Source organism: Neofelis nebulosa, chromosome 1 (assembly GCF_028018385.1).
Source record: "Neofelis nebulosa isolate mNeoNeb1 chromosome 1, mNeoNeb1.pri, whole genome shotgun sequence".
NCBI classification, from domain to species: domain Eukaryota; kingdom Metazoa; phylum Chordata; class Mammalia; order Carnivora; family Felidae; genus Neofelis; species Neofelis nebulosa.
In genome coordinates this window covers 148,313,211-148,333,254 of record NC_080782.1, presented here as the reverse complement: position 1 = coordinate 148,333,254, position 20,044 = coordinate 148,313,211, and the positions used below count along the sequence as shown (strand labels likewise).

General features: G+C 48.4%; 1 long non-coding RNA gene across 1 annotated transcript in view; it reads left to right on the top strand.

Annotated features, from left to right (window-relative positions):
* Nucleotides 1–82: 82 nt before the first annotated feature.
* Nucleotides 83–20,044, top strand: part of LOC131517131 (uncharacterized) — a 29,747-nt gene continuing 9,785 nt past the window's right edge. The window contains exon 1 of the long non-coding RNA XR_009264413.1: nucleotides 83–290. This is a non-coding gene — a long non-coding RNA (uncharacterized LOC131517131). The remainder of the gene's footprint in view (nucleotides 291–20,044) is intronic.

The window sequence follows — 20,044 nt, the reverse complement described above, 5'->3', positions numbered from 1 at the left end:
GGGGCAACCCCCGCCCACCGCGAGCCAACCTGAGCCCCGCCCGGGCTCGCCGCGCCGCCCAGCCGACGCGCGCCGGAGCCGCCCGAGCCCCCTGCCGGCTGCGCCCCGCGCCGCGCGGATTCCCGGCGGGTCGGCAGCCCCCGCGCAGCCGACGTCCCCGGAGGGCGTCCAGCCAGCCCCCCTCCTCCTCCTCCCGGCCTCGCCCGTTCCTCTTCGTTTCCAGAACTCAGCAGCTTCAGAAGAGGCGCGTTCCGTCCATCAACTCCCAGATCCTCGCCGCCTCCTCTTAGGTAAGCATTGTTACCCGTTTTGAGGTTGAGCAAAAGGTACTCCGAGAGCTGGAGAGATTGACCCCAAGGTCTCCGGCTCGTTAGCGACTGAATTGGGCGCTAAGATTTTTTTTTCTTTTCTTTTCTTTTCTTTTCTTTTCTTTTCTTTTCTTTTCTTTTCTTCTCTTTTCTTTTCTTCTCTTCTCTTTTCTTTTCTTTCCTTTTTTCTTTTCTTCTCTCTCTCTCTCTTCTTTTTGTTTTGCCGCCAGAGTCTTACAGGGGCAGCAGATTCAGATGCCTTCAGGGGCCAGACGATGTTGAGTCAAATGGGTGTAGGACAGTAGAGGAGGTGGAGACAGAGACAGAGATGAACACCTAAAGGCATTCAGACTCAAAAAATTAAAGCAGGTGTCTTCCTCAAAAAGCTCAGCAGAGTCCTCGAATGACCCATCAATTCCACTTCAAGGTGTATACCCCAAAGAATTTGAAAATAGGGACTCAAGTATTTGTACACCAATGGTCATAGCGGGATTCTTCACAATAGCCAAAGGTGGACACAGTCCATTGCCCATCAACTGATGAATGGACGAACACATTGTGGTATATCAATGCCATGGAATAATATTCAACCATAAAAAGGAATGAACTTCTGATACCTGTTACAGCATGGAAAAACCTGCAAAAAATTATGCTAAGTGTAATAAACCAGGCACAGAAGGCCCCCTGTGGTATCATTCCACTTGTATGAAGTAGGTAAATCCCTAGAGACACAAAGCAGATTGGTGCCAGAGGCTGTAGGGAGGGAGAAATGAGTGACGTTTAATGCGCATGGAGTTTCCTTTTCGGATGAGGAAATGTTTTGGAACATGAGAGGTGGTGGTTGCACAACATCGTGAGTGTACTAAATGCCATTGAATTGGACACTTTAAAATGGTTAATTTGATGTTGTGTGAATTTAACCACAATTAAGAAAAGAAAGCACGTCACCCGTGGATCAGACTTGGCTCATGGGTCACCAGTTTGCAATCCCTTGGATTCTGTGCTGTCCTTACCCATTTACTAACAATGGGGGTGCCAAATTTAAGAGGATTCATCTCTAAGAAAACGCATCACTGCTGCTTTGGATATTAGCTCTTGAGGAGCCCCCAGTCTGGTAGGGTTACTCACTGGGACAGATAAAAATTTAGCACAAGGACACACTTTACCGTTTTGGGGACCTGTGGAAAGGCCTCACTGGGGAAATCGCTTTTGAGGTGGTACTTGAACGGTGGGAGGCATTTCCAGGGAGGAGGGTGCTCACCATTGTCAAGAGCCTATAGGGGTGCCCCGGTGGCTCAGTAGGTTAAACGTCCAACTTCGGCTTAGTTCATGATCTCATGGTTTGTGAGTTCGAGCCTGGCATTGCACTCTCTGCTGTCAGCACGGAGCCTGCTTCGGATCCTCTGTCCCCCCTCTCTCTGCCCCTCTTCCACTCGCGTGCTCTCTTAATCTCAAAAGTAAATTAATTAAAAACAAAAAACACAGCACCTTATCCAAGATCTTCTGACCACTCCCCCACCCCAAGTCCAATGTTCTTTCTCTGTACCAGGCTGCCAGAGGGAGGTGGGAGAGGAAGGGTGTTCAGTATTTTGGAACATCCCAACAGGAGGGAAAGAAATCAGAAAATACTCTGGAGCCTAGAGATGTTAAACACAGGGAGGAGAGGGGAGGGGAGAAGGGCAGGAGGGTCCTGGCTGAATGGAATCCTGGGAAAGTGGCTGCACAATGGAGGGGAGCAGAGCAGAGGCTGGGGGGTACCTTGGTTGCTGCATAGGGAGCTGGAACCACTTCACTGAACTGGACTGGGTGCAGAATGCAGGGGGGCTGGAGCAGGGGCAGAGAGCAGCCTGGCTCTATCCCTCTAACAGAACTCTTGTTAGAGAAACAAAATTGAGGTGCCTGGATGGCTGAGTCGGTTAAGGGTCTGACTCTAAATTTCATCTCAGGTCATGATCTCATGATTCATGAGTTCGAGCCCTGCATTGGGCTCTGCACTGGCAGTGTGTAGCCTGCTTGGGATATTCTCTCTCTCTCTCTCTCTCTCTCTCTCTCTCTCTCTCTCTCCCCCCTTCCCTAGCTCGCTCTCTCTTTCAAAGTAAATAAAAAAATAAGCTAAGAAAAAGAAAGAAACAAAATTGACCATGCCCCCTCCAGCCTGGCTATCTGTCTCCCACTTCCTGCATAGGTCTAGACTCCAGGCTGATAAGGACTAAGGACATCACCCCCCCCCCCATCCCTCCCGCCAATCTGGGAAGCTGGCCTAGCAGGTGCTCCTTCCTGCCTGGTTTCTCTGAGCCCTTTGAGTTTGTCCTGATCCCCTGGATGGGCAGTACAGGGCAGAGGGGACCCACTGCCCCAAGGGAGAGGCAGCTTTTGTCCCAATCCAGAAAGTTCCTCCTTGTCCACCTCCATATGCACCGTGCCCTCTACCCTCATGCCTTCCTGTGCACATTCACAAACATGAACCTTAGGGCATAAACCGTAGAGCATTACGTTGAACCCTGGGGTACCTTCAGCCCAACCTCCTCTGATGGAAAAACTCCCCCAGAACGCATATCAGAGCTGGTTCCTGGCAGAGCTGGGCCTGGAAGCTGGGTATCTTGCCTCCTAGACATGGGGCTTACTGTGTTCAGCCACAGTGATGCCAAGGGGTGGGGCACTTTGGGCACCAGGCCAGGGGAAGGGAAGCAAGCTCCCTGGCTGCACCCACTTCCTGAATCGGCTGACCTGGGACCATTTAATTTCTCTCTTTGCACCTCAGTTTTCTCACCTTGGAAAGGAGATCGTGTGAAGTAATGTGAAGCACTCGACACAGTTCCTGGCAGATGGTGGCCATCTGTAAATGTTAGTTTATCCGTCTCCACTTCTCCTGATGCGGAAAGGAGGCAAGTTTGTCAGAAGGACAAAGTGCTTCATGGGGCCTGTCTTCAAGTGGCCGGGGATGCCACGTGGTGTCCCCACCCAGCATGCACTCTCGATGTCTCTGATCTGTCTCCCTGGGCTAGAGAGTAGGTGCATCCTTGCTGCCTGAGAGTGGCCAGGACTTCAAAATCCCAGAGCCTAGGGGCACCTGGGTGGCTCAGTAGATTGAGCATCCGACTCTTGGTTTCTGCTCAGGTCATGATCTCGTGGCTTCGTGGGTTTGAACCCTGCATCCAGCTCTGTGCTAGGAGCGCAGAGGCTGCTTGGGGTTCTCTCTGTCCCCCTCTCTGTCTGCCCGTCCCCCATTCGCACTGTCTCTGTCTCTCTCAAAATAAATTAAAAAACTTAAAAAAAAATTTTTTTTTAAATCCCGGAGCCTACCCATGGTGACTAGGGACTGTCCCCTTCTCTCTGCCTGCCACCTCTGGCCTCGTCACCTTTCTCCTTGACTATTGCAGCAGTTATGCCCATGCTCGGGCTCCCAGCTGTCGCCCACTCTGCCCCAGAGGGTGCATTCCAGTCCACACATTCTGTCCTCAACCTCGTATTCTTGAAAGGTGGCATCCCAGCTTTAGGACTAGTCCCATGCCCCCCTCGGGCCTGGCCTCTGCCCCTGTCTTGTGCACCTCTGCACTGGGAACTGCCTCAGTGTCCTCATCTGTTAGGGCTGGTCCTTAGGAGCACCCATTAATGGCACCTGCTGTGTCCCTCGCCCCACGTCCAAGGCAAGGTTACTGCCCCCATCTTCCATCCCTGCGGCAGTACAGCGTTTGTGGATCTTCTGTCTGTCACCTTCTGGAGACAGTAAGCCCTGAATGCACAGCGACTGGTCTCTGGTCTATGAATAGACCCCCAGGACCTCCTCCAGGGCCTGACAGTTGGCCGTGTTCAGCTCCAACACACCATCTGCCAAAAAGCCACTGTATCACTTCTTTCTCACCAGGAGAAGGAGGAAGAGAGGCAGGCCTGGCGCTAATCCCCAGTCTGTAACTTCCTGGTGCCCTCTGAGCCTCAGTTTCCTCGTGTGAACACGCAGAGCCGCCTGGAGGATGAAATGGCACCACTGTGAAGGAAGGGCTTGACAGCGGTGTGTGCCCCACCTGCCCTTCACTCCTTGCCTTCTCTCATCCTCTCTGGTCCCCTTGGAGCAGAGCCAGGCCCTGGCCCGAGGGAGGAGGGAAGAGAGCAGGGCGTTTCTGGAGAGGTAGCCTGTGGATTTCATACCTCGCAGAGAGCAGGCTGGCTGGTAGGGGCCCATTCCAGCTGCTGCCAGCCCTTCCAGGAGATCTGTGTCATGGCGGGGCATCATGGCTGGTGGGATCGAGGCAGTAGGGCCCTGACACCGCGCCCCGGGGAGAGTGCCCCACACCCTGGGGTGAAAGTGGACTCCCGGGCCCAGGACTGCCCTTCCTGAGTCACCCGTGCCAGGGAGGAGCCTCGGTTCATCCCTTCTGCCCACCCCCCCACCCCACCCCCCAATGACCGGGGCAGCTCCAGCCTGCAGGGTAGGGTGGAAACTGACAGCTGCCAGGACTTGCTCAGGGGCCTGCCCTGGGGCAGAGAGCTCAGACCTGCAGGAGCCAGCCAGGACGGCAGTGCCAACACCGCCGGAAGTCCAGGCGACCCAACTGGCCCACCGGCTGGTCACCGGCCAGCTGGCCTGGCCCCACATCTGCCGCCCAGATGGTTAACAGGGCACCTTGCTCTGGAATTTGGGAGACCTGGCCTCCAGTCCCTCTGTCCAAGGGATTTATGGGTGGGAAAGGGGGTGGGGGGGAAATTGCAAGAAGTCTGGGGAAGTCACTGCAAAACCGTGCATTGACCAGATGAAGAGATTCTAGAAATCCGTCGCACAACCGCGTGAATGTGCTTTAACACCACTGAACTGCACGCTTGCAAATGGTTAAGACAGTAAATTACACGTTAGATGTATTTTACCACAATTTACAAAATTCATGAAGGAAGAAAAAAAGTCAGGTCACTATGCTGTACACCTGAAACTGATACAACATTGTGTGTCAGCTACACTCAAAAAGCACAAGAAAGGGGCTCCTGGGTGGCTCAGTTGGTTGAGTGTCCAACTTCGGCTCAGGTCATGGTCTCAGGGTCTGTGGGTTTGAGCCCGGTGTCGGGCTCTGTGCTGACAGCTCAGGGCCTGGAGCTGCTTCAGATTCTGTGTCTCCCTCTCTCTCCCTCTGCCCCTCGCTCCTGCTCACGCTCTCTTTCTAAAAAGCAATTTAATAAAACAAAAGAAAGAAAAAAAGTTGTACACTGAAGTGAACTTGGATCCTTACGTTCCAGGGTTACCTAAAAGACACTAGTAGGGGCCAGTCATTTCGTTTTGAGCAAGGACTTCATCCAGATTACTTTTAAAGCTTAATTACAGAAATTTCCAAATATGCACAAAGGCCCATAGAGGAGAATAAAAACCCTCCCAGGTCTTCATCACCCTGCTTTAGGGTTTTATTCATCTCCATATAAACATTCCCTCCACGCCCCGGCCCCTCCCCCGCTCACAGGTTACATGAAAGCAAAGTCCGGACATTATGGTATTTCATCCAGCAGTATTTCAGTGTGGACACACATTTTAAATTGTAACTGCCATTTATTTTAAGGGTGTGTGGTTGCTCAGGTACAATGGCCAAAGACGAAGCTGAAGGGTTCAGACTCCCTGGGGTCCGCCAGGAATGGCCTTCCACAGATGGTCCTCTCTGCTGGGCCCCCTGCCCACCATGTCTCTGGAGAAATTGGCTAAGATGCCAGTGTGCACTGTTTCAATGTTTTTTAAATGTTTTATTTATTTTTGAGGGAGGAGGGGCAGAGAGAGAGAGAGAGGCACAGAATCCAAAGCAGGCTCCAGGCTCTGAGCTGTCAGCACAGGGCCTGACACGGGGCTTAAACCCACGAACCTCGAGATCATGACCTGAGCCGAAGTTGGATGCTTAACCTACTGAGCTGCCCAGGTGCCCCGCCCAGTGAGCCCCTCATGCGCCCTCCCAGCTACCCATGTCCAGCTGGTCAGCTAAGCCTGGGGCACAGCCGTCGCTGCCCTGGGCCTTGCTACATGAAGCGCCCCCGACCTTGGAAGTCTGAACATCAGCACTGTCTCCCCTGTATCTTCTGCTGAGGCAGAGATTTTCCTTTGCTCCTACTCTCCTGCTTCCTCAGCCTGCTGAGTACATGTGCTCGACACAGCCTGCCCATCTGGCTTCCAGCCCCAACCCGAGGCAGGCCCGCCTCACAGAGCCATGTACCCAAACATTTACCCAGCCCCACCCAGGAGAGCCAGACAGGCTCCTACACACCCTCACCTGCCTGGCGCTGCTACGCCCCCACCCCACCCTCCGACCGAACCTACCTGGGCAGCAGCTCTCCTCCCACCAGCTCCACCACCTTGGAGATCCAGGCCACACACAGACCTTCACGTGGTTGGCAAGGTCCTCCAGGCACGTGTTTATCATGCCCTTGGCAGGTCATGCCCTGTGCGGTGTGGACATCGTGGGGGTCACTCCCTGTACCTGCCTCTTATTCTGCATACAGCTGCCAGCCCCAGGGGGCTTTCCAGGCTGGTGGGGTTAGTTCACCTGATGAGCCAGTGGGAAGGTCACACAACCTAATGAACAGCTTGTTGTGGGTCCATCCTTTGGAAAGCAGACACTGAGGTGGGGTTTGGAGCACAGGAATTTATGGGCTGGAACATCTATGAAAGAAAAGGGGAGGAAGCAGGATTGGGCAGAGGTCACCACCCGGCAATACAGACCCCGATGATTCTGTTTTATTTGGACGTAGTTTTAGACGTAGAGAAAAGTTGCAAAAATAGTGAAGTTCATTGATATCCTTGACTGAGCCTCTCCCTGTGTTAACATCACACATAAGGGGCTCCTGGGTGGCTCAGTTGGTTAAGCATCTGACTTCAGCTCAGGTCATGATCTCGCAGTCTGTGGGTTTGAGCCCCACATCGGGCACTGTGCTGACAGCTCAGAGGCTGGAACCTGCTTTGGATTCTGTGTGTCTCTCTCTCTGCCCCTCCCCCTCTCGTACTCTGTCTCTCTCTCTCTCTCTCTCTCTCTCTCAAAAATAAATAAATAAATAAATAAGTAAATAAGTAAGTAAATAAGTAAAACCATCATACATAACCACAACACAATGATGACAGCAGAGAGGTTAACAGTGGTGCAGGAATATAAACTGCAGGCTTCATTTGGGTTCAACCAGATTTTCCACTCACACCCCTTTCTGGTCCAGGATCCAGCCAAGCACTGCACACTGTATTTATTTACCACTGTTCTTTCATATGGTCAGTCTTCAGCTCGATTGACCCGCATATTTGCTGTGTTTTTTGTCCTTCATTCCTTCCTGTGCCCATGATCTTCCTTCTCAATCATTTTCTCTCTGCAAAACAAACAAAAAAATTGTTTTTAGATTCTTTTAATGTGCAGTGGTCTGCTGATGGCATATCCCCCAGGTTTTGTCTGATAATGTCTTTCTGGTGTCTCTTCTTGAAGGATAGTTTCTCTGAGTATAGAATTCTAAGTTGGCGGTAATTTTCTTTTAAAAAAATTTTAAGTTTATTTATTTATTTGAGAGAGAGAGAGAGAGAGAGCATGCAGGGGAGGTGCAGAGAGAGGGAGGGAGAGAGAGAATCCCAAGCAGTCTCTGCACTGTCAGCACAGAGCCTGATGCAGGGCTCAAACTCATGAACCGTGAGATCATGACCTGAGCCAAAAGGAAGAGTTGGGTGCTTAACTGACTGAGCCACCCAGGTGCCCCAGTAATTTTCTTGTAGTACTTTGAAGCTATTGGTTAACCGTCTGCTGGCTCCCATGTTTGCTGTTAAGGAGTGAGATGCAGTCAAATTGTGTGAGGCAGGCAGGTTTCGCTAGAGTGTGCTGCAGTAACAAACATCCCCCTACATCTCCTTGGCTTGCAACAACAAAGGTTTATTTTTGGCTCACTTTCCATGCCCTGTGGTGTCAGCGGCAGCTCCTCCCTGGGACATGCTTGGCTCCTGGCATGGAGGGAAAAGAGCCATGGCAAAATCATGTGATGGCTCTTAAAGCCTTTACTGAAAAGTAGCAACAGGCATTACTTACCCTCACGTGTCATTACCCTTGCAGGTCACCGGACAAAGCCTGATGTCACCAGGGTGGAAACATACTAGCTTCCCATAGGGATTGGTGGCAAATAATTGACAACAAAGATGCTATCTACCATGTTCTCTGTGTCTCCTTTAGAGAGTTCTGGATCCCTTAGGGTCCACTCAGGAAAACGTAAACCATGCTAGTTTTTTCAAACAAAGGGGAAATAATACACAAAGTGGATTGCACAGATTTTGGAAGACCCAAAGAGCAAAAGAGGGTACTGAGGTTGCCCCGGTTTATAGTTTCTACCCCTGGACCTGGGAAGAGAAGAGGGAAGGGGCAGGGTTAACAGCACTTAGAGTCTTGGAGAAGGAAGCCCTTCTGGGGACCCCCAGAAGAGGGACCCTGATGGTTTGGGCTATGACCTGCAAGGGGGGTTGGTGTGGCTAGTGCTGGGAGTGTTGAAAGGAGCTGGATGCCAGTGAAGTAAAGCCAGCAGGAAGTAGAGACAGGAAGGAATCCCCTTCCCCTGCCGGCTAATCTCCCTTAGTGCCTCCCACTGGCAGAACCAAACAGGAGGTCATCTGACAAGGGGGCCTGGGAAATGCCATTCGCAGACCCTAGCCCAGCACCACACAACAGATTGTAGCTATGACCTGAGACACAAGAGGTAAATGACCAGCACTATTAGCTATCATTTTCCTCTGGATGCTTTTCCTATTCTCTTTGTCTTGGATTTTCTACATTTTCAACCATGATGGGTCAAGGTATGGATTTCTTTTTATTTACTCTGCTTGGGATCCATTTTGTATAAATGTTGATTTATTTATTTTTGGAGAGAGAGAGAGAGAGAGAGCATGAGCAGGGGAGGGGCAGAGAGAGAGAGAGAATCCCAAGCAGGCTCCTCACTGTGAGCGCAGAGCCAGATGCAGGGTGGGATCTCACGGATCGTGGGATTACTTGGGATCCATTTGAATTCTTAAATCTATAGATTGATATCTTGTACCCATTCTGGAAAATTCTCAACCATCATCTTTTCAAACATTGCCTCTATTCTGCTCTCTCTTCTTTTCCTCTGGGACTGAAACTAGATGTATGTGAGGCCTTCTTGCTGTAGGTTCCATATCTGTAACCTTTTCTTCTGTTTTTTTTCCATCCTTTTTTTGTCTCTCCATACTTCTTTCTGGATTGTTTCCTCTGACCAGTCTTCCACTTCTCTGATTCATTCTTCAACCACGTCAAATCTGCTGTGAAATCAGTCCACTAATGGGGCACCTGGGTGACTCAGTCAGTTAAGCATCCGACTTCAGCTCAGATCATGATCTCACAGTTCATGGGTTTGAGCCCCATGTGGGGCTCAGCGCTTATGGTGTAGAGCCTGCTTGGAATTCTCTCTCCCTCTCTCTTTGCCTCTCTCCTGCTTGCACTTTCTTAAAAATAAATAAACTTAAAAAAAGCCCATTAAGTTTATAATTTACTTTTTATTTTTATTATTTTTATCTTTTTAATTTATTTACTTATTTTGAGAGACAGAGACTGTGCAAGTGGGGGAGGGGCAGAGAGAGAGGGAGACAGAGAATCCCAAGCAGGCTCCGCACTGTTAGCACAGAGCTCAATGCGGGGCTCGAACTCAAGAAACCATGAGATCATGACCTGAGCCGAAAACCAAGAGTCAGTCACTTAACCAATTGAGCCACCCAGGCGCCCCTGTAATTTACTTTTTAGTTTCCACTTACTCCTTTTATACATGTGCTATATAATTTTATATAGTTTCCTGTTCCTTGCTGGAAGTTTCAATTTTGTTATTTAATTTCTTTTTTTTTTTTTTTAATTTTTTTTTCAACGTTTTTTATTTATTTTTGGGACAGAGAGAGACAGAGCATGAACGGGGGAGGGGCAGAGACAGAGGGAGACACAGAATCGGAAACAGGCTCCAGGCTCTGAGCCATCAGCCCAGAGCCTGACGCGGGGCTCGAACTCACGGACCGTGAGATCGTGACCTGGCTGAAGTCGGACGCTTAACCGACTGCGCCACCCAGGCGCCCCTAATTTCTTTTTTTTTTAAATGTTTATTTATTTTTGAGAGAGAGAGAGACAAAGTGTGAGTGAGAGAGGGGCAGAGAGAGAGGGAGACACAGAATCCGAAGCAGGTTCCAGACTCTGAACTGTCAGCGTGGAGCCCGATGCGGGGCTCGAACTCACGAACTTTGAGATCATGACCTGAGCTGAAGTCGGACACTCAACCGACAGAGCCACCTGGGTGCCCCTTTGGTATTTAATTTTTTGAACAGAGTACATGTAATTTGTTTTATAGTCCAGAATTCTTCCAGTTGTATTTCTGTTGACTATTGTTTCTGATGGTTTTAGTTCAAGGAATCTTGCTTTCTCTCACGTGTCTGGTTGTTTCTGTACGTTGAATATTACAGTTGTGATATTATTTATAGAAATAATTTGCAGTGGGGTGATTTTGTCATTTGCCAAAAAGAATTTTCTATTGCCTTTGCCAGGTGCCTGGAGGGATTAGCAAACTGAGATCATGTTAGTTCATACTTAGGGCATGATGTTGCCCCAGGATGACTCAGAGCAGGACTACTATTCAGGGAAGGGCTGGTTTTCAGTTCAGCTTTACTTCTAGGGTGCAGTCCTCTGGGGCTTAACCCAACGTAGTGTTTATTGGTCCCCTACCTTTGGCAGGCCCCTGACTTTGTTTTTTTTCTTCATTTTTCATTTTTTTTTATTTGAGAGAGAGAGAATGCAAGTTGGAGAGGGGCAGAGGAGGAGAGAGAGAGAGAGAGAGAGAGAGAGAGAGAGAGAATCCCAAGCAGGCTCCATGCTCAGTGAGGAGCTGGTCATGGGGCTCTATCCAACGACCCTGGAATCATGACCTGAGCTGAAATCAAGGGTCAGGTGACTGACTGAGCCACCCAGTTGCCTCTTAAAGATTTTATTTTTAAGTAATCTCTACACCCAGTGTGGGACTTGACCTCACAACCTGGAGATCAAGAGTCACACATTCTCTGACTTCAGCTCAGGTCATGATCTCACGGTTCATGAGTTCGAGCCCCACAACGGGCTCCACTCTGGCAGTGTGGAGCCTGCTTGGGATCCCTCTCTCTCTCTCTCTCTCTCTCTCTCTCTCTGCCCCATCCTCCACTCTCTTTGTCTCTCTAAATAAATAAATGTAAAAAAAAAAAAAAAAAAAGACATGCCAGTGGTCAAAGTGGTGCCACAAAGGGCGGTAACCAGGGGCCAGACCTGGTGTGGGGGGTCAGGAAGACCTTTAGGGGTCAGGGTGAGGGTATGCTGGCCGAGGGACACACGTGGGACCCTGAAGTGGGCGGGTACAGGTGGGGGTGACTCAGAGAGAATAGTATGTCTGGAGCTGGGGTTGTGGGGAAACCTGAAGCTGCAGCCGCATCAGGGGCCGGGTTTGGGGTCACCAGGGGGATTTTATCCTGCTGAGGGAAGTGGTGATCTCATCACGCTCAGCCCCTGGGCTGAATTCTGTGTCCGGGCTGTTAGCGATGGAACTGTGTCCCTCCCAAATCCACACATTAAAGCCCTAACCTCCAGTGGGCCTAGTAATGAAGGGAATTAAGATTTAGTGAGGTCATAAGGACGGGGTCCTAATCCAATAAGACTGGTGTCCTTATGAGAAGAGAAAAAGGGGCGCCTGGGTGGCTCAGTCAGTTGAGCATCCAGCTCTTGATTTCGGCTCAGGTCATGACCTGAGGGTTGTGAGATCGAGCCCCACATTGGGCTCTGCGCTGAGCACGGAGCCTGCTTGGGATTCTCTCTCTCTCTCTCTCTCTCTCTCTCTCTCTCTCTCTCTCTCTCTGCCCCTCCCCTGTTCATGCTCTCTTGCTCTCCAAATAAGTAAGTAATAAGTAAGTAAACTTAAAGAAAACCAAGAGTTGCACGCTCTATTGCCTGAGCCAGCCAGGTGCCCCATCCTGACTCTGATTTTTGTCTCCAGTTGTGCAAGGCCATGAGAGGTGAGCTCGCCCTCCCAGCCACGTCTTTCCAATTGGCACAAGCTTCCAGGGCGACTGCAGCCTCAAGTATCAGGGTCATCTGTCTGAAATCCCGTCCTCTCCTGGACCTCAGTGCAGCAATTCCTGTGTTGCTGGTCTTGGCCATGAGTGACTGAATGGGTGATGGTCCTGACATCTAAGACGGGTGTCTGAGAGGAAGAACAGTTTAATAGAGAAAATCAACAGTTTGGTTTTGGGCATCTATACATATATATTTTTAAATGTTTATTTCTTTGAGAGAGAGAGTGAAAGCACACAAGTGAGGGAGGGGCAGAGATTGGGAGACAGAGGATCCAAAGTGGGCTCTGTGCTGACAGCAGTGAGCCTGATGTGGGGCTTGAACTCATGAACCATGAGATCATGACCTGAGCTGAAGTAGGACCGACTGAGCCATCCAGGCACCCCTGGACGTCTATATTTGATGAGGCTTTGAGATGTCTTGGTGAGAATGTTCCATGAGCAGCTGTGTATTTATGTCTGGAGATCAGGCAGTTATATAAAATTGTTAGTCTTCAACAGATGAGAGGCATTTTAACCCTGTGGTTTCCTTGAATGGAAATATTTCGATTTGATTTTTTTTTTTAAGTAGGCTCCATGCCATGAATTTGCACTCACGACCCTGAGATCAAGACCTGACCTGAGATCAAGAGTCGGACACCGAATCGACTGAGCCACAGACGCCCCACAAATTAACTTCTTTTTTTCTATTGAAGTAGAATTGACATACATTATGGTAGTTATAGGTATACAACATAATGCTTCAAATTTGTATATATTGCAAAATGATCACTATGATAAATCTAGTTAATATCTGTCACCATACATAGTTACAGATTTTTTTTCTTGTGATGAGAAATTTTAGGATGTACTCTTTTAGCAACTTTCAAGTATGCAGTACAATATTCACAACTATAGTCCCCATGCTATACTCAATACTGTATATCCCCATGACTTACTCATTTTATAACTAGAAGTTTGTACCATTTGACCCCCTTCACCCTTTCAGCCACCCTCCCATCCCTGCTTCTGGCAACCACCAGTCTGTTCTTTCTATTTTTGAGCTTGGTTTCATGTTTGCTTTTGTTTTTTATTTTTTTTATTAAAAATTTTTTTAATGTTTATTCTTTTTTCTTAATTTTTATAAAATATTTTATTTATTTTTGAGAGAGAGAGTGTGAGCCGGGGAGAACAGAGAGAGAGAGAGAGCAGGGGAGGGGCAGAGAGGGAGACACAGAATCCAAAGCAGGCTCCAGGCTCTGAGCTGTCAGCACAGAGCTCGATGCAGGGCTCAAACTCACGAACCGCGAGATCATGACCTGAGCTGAAGTTGGACGCTTTAACTGATTGAGCCACCCAGGTGCCCCTGTTATGTTTTTTTTTTAGATACCATATATAAGTGAGATTGTATGGTATTTGTCTTTCTCTCTCTGACTTGTTTTACTTAGTGTATTGTTGTCAGGATCCACCTATGTTGCCACAGATGGCAAGAATCCCTTCTTTTTTCTGGCTATTTTATGGTACATGTATTTCACATTTTCTTTACCCATTCATCCATTGATGGACACTTAGGCTTCTTCCTTCCTTTGGTTATGATAAATAATGCCGCCATGAACCTAGGGGTCCATATTTCTTTCTAAGTTAGTGTTTTCATTTTCTTCAGAGAAATACCCAGAAGTAGAATGGCTGGATGGTATGGTAGTTCTATTTTTAATTCATCGAGGAATTTCCGTACTGTCTTCCGTAGTGGTTGCCTCAATTTATATTCCCACAAACAGTGCACAGAGGTTCCCTCTTCTCCACATCCTCATCAGTTCTTGTTATTTTTTGTCTTTTTGATCACAGCCATTCTAACCAGGTGTGTTTTTGTTTCTTTGTTTTGAAGTTCATTCATTTTAAGAGAAACAGAGAGAATGCGAGCAGGGGCGGGGCAGAAAGAGAGGGAGACAGAGAACCCCAAGCAGGCTTTGCGCTGTCAGCACAGAGCCCGATGCGGGGTTCAAACCTACAAAACCATGAGATCATGACCTGAACCAAAACTGAGAGCCCGACGCTTAACTGACTGAGCCACCCAGGAGCCCCATGGCTATCAGTTCTTAATTTAATTTTATTCAGTCTAGTTTTTAAACAAAATTTTCTTCATCAGTCAGTTTATACATACTTTTGCAACTTGTATTTCTACGAGTTCCAGTCTCCTGGATTGAGTTTTGCAGCTCTCCATTATGTCAAGCAGAGCTGACTTTTCCAAGAGTTTTAAGGCAATCATAAATTTTACCCTGCAGGTTTACCTATCAGTTTTATTTTCCATTGTTGGGTGGAGCCGTCATAGTTTGTCTACATTTCTTAGGGAATCCAGAAGAAATTTTGAGCAGTTTTGGGAATAAGACAGAAATGGAGAGAGAGATAGGAAAGAATAGTTGAGGAAGGGGCATCTGCGTGGTTCAGTCAATTTAGCGGTTAAGCATCTGACTCTATTTTGGCTCAGGTCATGATCTCACAGGTTCATGGGATGGAGCCCTGTGTCTTGGGATTCTCTCTCTCCCTCTCTCTCTCTTTCTCTCAAAATAAATAAATAAACATTACAAGAAAAGAATAGTTGAGGAACACTAGGAGAGAGGGAGAAGGAGAGGGGAGAGAGGGAAGGAGAGGGGAGAAGGAGGGACCAAGGGGAAGGGCAGAGAGAGAGAGGGAGGGAGGAAAGGTCAGAGAGAGGAGAGGAGGTGAGCAGGCTGAGGGGACCCCCAGTACAGCAGGTCAGAATACCCTTGGGGTTTAAGTAGGCAGGATAAAAAAAAAAAATGTCCTGCTTTAGTCCTCAGCCTACAGATGGTCACTGAAGCCCCGAATGAGATCGTCAGGAGAGAGAACCAAGCTCAAGGTTAAGGCTGAAGGGACTGCCCCTCGTGAAGGCAGGTCAAGGAGGATGAGGACCCAGCCAGGTGGGCAGAAAGGGGAGGAGGAAACCTGGTGCAGACCCCACTCGCACAACACCCAGCCTGCCCACCAGCCCCGCACAACATTCAGCCTGCCCACCAGCCCCGTCCAGCAAAGGTGATCAGAGTGATGGGGGAACCGTCTTCCTAAGCAGGGGGAGGGAAGGCAGACAGTGCCAGGCTGTGCTGCAGGAAGAGGCCCTGGGGAAAGGAAGGTTCCCCTATTCCTCCTCCTCTCCAAGGACTCAGTCTCCTTGCCACTCCAGAGCCCAGCCTGAGGGTCACCCTGCGACAATGGCCTGGGGCAAGGAGGTGGGGGCGGGGGAGTGGGGGTTGCTGACATCTGGGATTCAACTGGCTCTTTCATCCTGGACGGTGGCCTGGGTTAAAAGGGCCCAGCAGCCCTCACCAGGTACCCAAGGGAGGTGCTGCTGCCCTGACCTTTGTTGGACACCTTACAGCACTGCTGCCCACGTGTCAGGTTCTTTGCCATAGGACCCCGGTCCCGGGTGGCCAGGTTTATTTTGCAAATAAAATTGCAGAATACCTTCTGAATTGGAACCTCAGATGAACAAGGAGTTATTTTTTTGTATCTTTTTTTTTTTTTCAACGTTTATTTATTTGTGGGACAGAGAGAGACAGAGCATGAACGGGGGAGGGACAGAGAGAGAGGGAGACACAGAATCGGAAACAGGCTCCAGGCTCTGAGCCATCAGCCCAGAGCCTGACGCGGGGCTCGAACTCACGGACCGTGAGATCGTGACCTGGCTGAAGTCGGACACTTAACCGACTGCGCCACCCAGGCGCCCCTTTTGTATCATTTTTTGAAACTAAAAAGATTTTCATGGTGTGCCTGAGTGGCTCAGTTGGTTAAGCATCTGACTTCAGCTCAGGTCATGATCTTATGATTTGTGGGTTCGAGCCCCGCATCAGGCTCTTTGCTGGCAGTTTGTTACCTGTTTCAGATTCTCTCTCTCTCCTCTCTCTCTGCCCCTCCCCTGCTCACTCTTTCTCTCTCTCAAAATAAATTAATTATTTTTAAAAAATGAATAGGGGCGCCTGGGTGGCTCAGTCAGTTAACTGTTCGCTTTCAGCTCAGGTCATGATCTCACAGTTTGTGAGTTTGAGCCCTGTGTCGGCCTCTGTGCTGACAGCTCAGAGCCTGAAGCCTGCTTTGGATTCTGTGTCTCCCTATCTGCCTCTGCCCCTCTCCTGCTTGTGCTCTGTCTCTCCCTCTCTCTCAAAAATAAATAAACATTTTTAAAAAACTAAAAAACTGAATAAACATTTACTTTAAAAATTATTTATTTATTTGCTTTTAATTTTTAGGGGCGCCTGGGTGGCTCAGTCGTTAACCGTTTGCTTTCAGCTCAGGTCATGATCTCACAGTTTGTGAGTTTGAGCACTGTGTCAGGCTCTGTGCTGACAGCTCAGAGCCTGGAGCCTGCTTCAGATTCTGTGACTCCTTCTCTCTTTGCCCCTTCCCCTCTTGTGCTCTGTCTCTCAAAATATAAATAATAAAACAAATTTTTTATTTATCTGAAATTCAGATTTTTTAAAATATGTATTTTTGAGGGTGAGAGAGAGAGAGAGAGAGCGTGCAAGCGGAGGAGGGGCAGAGAGAGAGGGAGACACAGAATCCAAAGCAGGCTCCAGGCTATGAGCTTTCAGCACCGAGCCCAATGAGGGGCTTGAACTCACGAACCCAAACCCACCAACCATGAGATCATGACCTGAGCCAAAGTCGGATGCTTAACTGACAGAACCACCCAGGCACCCAATCTGAAATTCAGATTTAACTGGGGGGTTTCTCTATTTTGTCCAGCAACCTTACCCCTCTCCAAGCTCTCCTTTTCTTTTTATCCCACCCCTGACTCAGACCCAGGTCAACAACTGCGTCCCTGCCTCCACTGTGGACCCCTCCAGGCCATTTTCCCCACCAGTCACCAGCATCACTGGGCCAGTGCCTAGCTCTGATCTTGCCGCCTAAAACCCTGCCCGGAGGCTGCAAACTGAAGCCCGTGAACACGTTTTGTTTGGGGGTGGTAGTGTTTGCAATCTGGAAATTTCACTATAAAGACTGGGTTTCTGGCTTCTCAAAACAATGTGAAGCTATGGCAGCCTTGTATCCACCTTGGCTCCATTGCTAGGAGCTGAGAGTGCCTGTCCTTTTTGATGTGGAAAATGTCGGGGTTTGGAGCCCATGGACAAGGAAGAATTCTTCTTTTTTTAAAATATGTATTTTTTTTAATGTTTATCTTATCCATTATGAGAGAGAGAGAGAAAGCAGGAGAGAGACAGAGTGAGGGAGACAGAGAATCCAAAGTAGGCTCCGTGCTGTCAGCACGGAGCCCTATGTGGGGCTTGAACCCACGAACTGTGAGATCGTGACCTGAGCCAAAAATCAAGAGTCAGGAGCCCATGAACTGAACCACCCACCTGCTCCCCAAGAAAGAATTCTTGAGACGTCTTCGGTACATAAAGGTGGGTTTTTTTTTTGTTTTTTTATTTTATTATTTTTTAATGTTTATTTATTTCTGAGACAGAGAGAGACAGAGCATGAGTGGGGGGAGGGGCAGAGAGAGAGGGGGACACAGAATCTGAAGCAGGCTCTAGGCTCTGAGCTATCAGCACAGAGCCCAACACGGGGCTCGAACTCACAGACTGCGAGATCATGACTGAGCCGAAGCCGGACGCTTAACCGACTGAGCCACCCAGGCGCCCCACATAAAGGTGGTTTTACTAAAGCACAGGGACAGGACCCGTGGGCAGAAAGAGCTGCATGGGAGTTGTGACAGGTAACTGATTATATAGTTTCAAGTTGGGAGAGGGTCAGGCATAGGGTACGTCTGTAAGGAATTTTCGAAACAAGGTTTCCAGGACCTTGAGGGGCTAAGCTGCTGTTACGAAAAGGTCATTGGTTACTGTTAGGAAAAGGTCAGTAAAACCTCAGTCATGAGACCCTTCAGATGTCTATCTGGGTCATATGCTTGGGGGATGATTTTTAACACATATCTTGGTGGGTAGAGAGAAAGGAAGTTTCCAAAGGAATTTCTATACATTAAAGGAGACTTACAAGACCCTGAAGGTCAGGATGATGTTAAGTTCAGATTGCCTTTTGCCCTTAGCAAAGTGTCACCATTGAGGCAGCTGAGCTCCTAGAGAAATGTCACTTTGCCTGTCCCAAGGACTTGTCAGTGGGCTATAGACAGCAAGGAAATTTAATTTTACATTTGCTTTTGTTTCCCACATCACTTTTTTGAAGACGTCAGTCTCCACTTCTCCTGGATCCCCTAAATCTCACTCATCTCCATAACCTGGCCTTGTCCTCTTTGAGCTTTTGACCACTGACCTGCTGAGGTCACAGTTCCCAGCTTGACACTCAAGACCTTTCCCAGTCAGGTTGATGTGGGGAACAAAGGCAAAAGAAAAAGATTAAGGGCTCCTGGGTGGCTCAGTCAGATGAGTGTCCCACTCTTAATCTCATAGTTCAGGAGATCGAGCCCTGAGTCAGGCTCTGTATTGACAGTGTGAAGCCTGCTTGGGATTCTCTCTCTCCCCTCTCTCTGCCTCTCCCCTGCCTGTGCTTGCTCCCTCTCTTTTTTTCTCTGTCTCAAATAAACCTAAAAAAAAAATAAATAAATAAGTTTCCTTATTGCCTGACAACCCAGTGCCACATCCTTGAAACAGTAGAGTGACCTTCTCTAAGAACTCAGCCACCTTAATAGTGACACTTTGCTAAGGGCAAAAGGCAATCTGAACTTAACATCATCCTGACCTCCAGGGTCCTGTAAGTCTACCTGTTAAGGTATGTATAAAAATATATATATATATATAAATTCCTTTGGAAACTTCCTTTCTCTCTACCCACCAAGATATGTGTTAAAAATCATCCCCCAAGCATATGACCCAGATAGACATCTAAAGGGTCTCATGACTGAGGTTTTACTGACCTTTTCCTAACAGTAACCAATGACCTTTTCGTAACAGCAGTTAGCCCCTCAAGGTCCTGGAAACCTTGTTTCGAAAATTCCTTACAGACGTACCCTATGCCTGACCCTCTCCCAACTTGAAACTATATAATCAGTTACCTGTCACAACCCCCATGCAGCTCTTTCTGCCCACGGGTCCTGTCCCTGTACTTTAGGAAAACCACCTTTGTACACCGAAGATGTCTCAAGAATTCTTTCTTGGCTGTTGGCTCCGAACCCCAACATTTCCACATCAAAATGACCTCTCTTCCACCTTCTTTCTCTATTCTGTTCCTTTCCTCACCTTCCTCTCCGAGCCCACTGGCACACTGGATGGCTCCTTTGCATGTCCCATGCATCTGGACACTAAAGGGGTGCAAAATATATCACCCCTGGTGCACTTGCGTGGCTCAATTGGTTAAGCGTCTGACTTTGGCCTAAATCATGATCTCACCGTTCCCGAGTTCAAGCCCTGTGTGGGGTTCTGTGCTGACAGCTCAGAGCCTGGAGCCCGCTTCAGACTCTGTGTCTGTCTCTCTCTGCCTCTCCCCTGCTCACACTCTGTCTCTCTCACTCAAAAATAAACATTAAAAAAATTAAAAAAAAAATATATATATATATCATCCCCAAATGTGCCTTTTTGGCATATTATTTTATGCTGGCCATTTTTTAAAAGCTGATTATTTTTATTTTTATTATTTTTTTAAAAAAAAATTTTTTTTTCAACGTTTATTTATTTATTTTTGGGACAGAGAGAGACAGAGCATGAACGGGGGAGGGACAGAGAGAGAGGGAGAC